The 1,812-nt window shown below is 42.7% G+C and overlaps 1 non-coding gene across 1 annotated transcript; it reads left to right on the top strand.

Annotated features, from left to right (window-relative positions):
• The first annotated feature begins 566 nt into the window (after positions 1 to 566).
• On the top strand, positions 567 to 673 carry LOC116546190. The gene has a single exon (XR_004266617.1). It is a non-coding gene; the product is annotated as a U6 spliceosomal RNA (small nuclear RNA).
• Positions 674 to 1,812: the final 1,139 nt, after the last annotated feature.

Genomic DNA, 1,812 nt, shown 5'->3' with positions numbered 1-1,812 from the left:
GTCTCGATCTCTTGACCTCGTGATCCACCCACCTTGGCCTCCCAAAGTGCTGGGATTATAGGCTTGAGCCACCGCGCCCGGCTGTTTTTGTTTTAAAGAAGAGAGCTTCCAAATTAATACACTCTGTAAACAAACAAACAAACAAAAAAAACAAACAAAACTTTTTCCAGAACTAAACTCAAGCAGGAATTTATGACAGGTCCTTGTTAAGAAGGTGAGGTAGTGGTTCAGGAAATACCATTCTGAAGTATAGTTTTACAAGAGGGAAAAGTTCTTTTCAAATAGATTGTTCTCAGAATCACCCTTTAGAGAAGTCCTTAAATGGTAACTGAGTAAAGGCATTGCTGAGATTCTGTAGTCCTGATGATAAAAACAGGTACAAAAAGACATCATTCCGTATAAAACCATCTCAAGTTCCTATTGGTTTATAGGATGGACTTTATATATTGTTAGGCCTTGAAGGAGACACTGGTCTGCTTTCCATCACTTTGCTGGTGTAGTGGACCCACCCCCAGCTTTCCAGGTATGCATGGTCCATGGCTACATTTTTCCTTAAAGAACTGAGAGTGCTCGCTTCGGCAGCACATATACTAAAATTGGAACGATACAGAGAAGATTAGCATGGCCCCTGCGCAAGGATGACATGCAAATTCGTGAAGCGTTCCACATTTTTTCGGCAACCAACAGAATGGGAAAAAATTTTTGCAGTTTACCCATCTGACAAAGGGCTGATATCCAGAATTTACAAAGAACTAAAACAGATTTGCAAGAAAAAACAAACAAGATCATTCAAAAGTGGGCAAAGGATATGAACAGACACTTTACAAAAGAAGACATACATGAGGCCAACAAACATATGAAAAAATGCTCATCAACACTGGTCATCAGAGAAATGCAAATCAAAACAACATTGAGATACCATCTCACGCCAGTTAAAATGGCGATCATTAAAAAATCTGGAGACAACAGATGCTGGAGAGGATGTGGAGAAATCAGAACAGTTTACACTGTTGGTGGGAGTGTAAATTAGTTCAACCATTGTGGAAGACAGTGTGGCGATTCCTCAAGGACATAGAAATAGAAATTCCATTTGACCCAGCAATCCCATTACTGGGTATATATCCAAAGGATTACAAATCATTCTACTATAAGGACACGTGCACACGAATGTTCATTGCAGCACTGTTTACAATAGCAAAGACCTGGAGCCAACCCAAACGCATCGACGATAGACTGGATAGGGAAAATGTGGCACATATACACCACAGAATATTATGCAGCCATCAAAAACGATGAGTTTGGGTCCTTTGTAGGGACATGGATGAACCTGGAAACCATCATTCTCAGCAAACTGACAGAAGAGCAGAAGATCAAACACCGCATGTTCTCACTCATAGGCGAGTGTTGAACAATGAGAACACATGGACACAGGGAGGGGAGCACTACACACTGGGGTCAGTTGGGGGGAAATAGGGGAGGGACGGTGTGGGGTGGGGAGCTGGGGAAGATGGCAAGGGGAGAAATGCCAGATGTAGGTGATGGGGAGGAGGGCAGCAAATCACACTCTCACGTGTGTACCTATGCAACAATTTTGCATGTTCTTCACGTGTACCCCAAAACCTAAAATGCAATAAAATAAATAAATGGGGGGGGGAAAAAGAACTGAGAAAGGGGCCAGGCACTGTGGCTCACACCTGCAGTCTCAACACTTTGGAGGGCTGAGGCAGGTGGATCACTTGAGCTCAAGAGTTCGAGACCACCCTGGCCAACATAGTGAAACCTCATCTCTACTAAAAATACAAAAATTAGCTT

The sequence above is a fragment of the Sapajus apella genome, unplaced genomic scaffold, assembly GCF_009761245.1.
Source record: "Sapajus apella isolate SASKATOON/1434 unplaced genomic scaffold, GSC_monkey_1.0 scaffold660, whole genome shotgun sequence".
Taxonomy (NCBI): Eukaryota; Metazoa; Chordata; class Mammalia; order Primates; family Cebidae; genus Sapajus; species Sapajus apella.
Note: the sequence above shows the minus strand (reverse complement) of the source record. Positions and strands in the feature narration are given on the sequence as shown.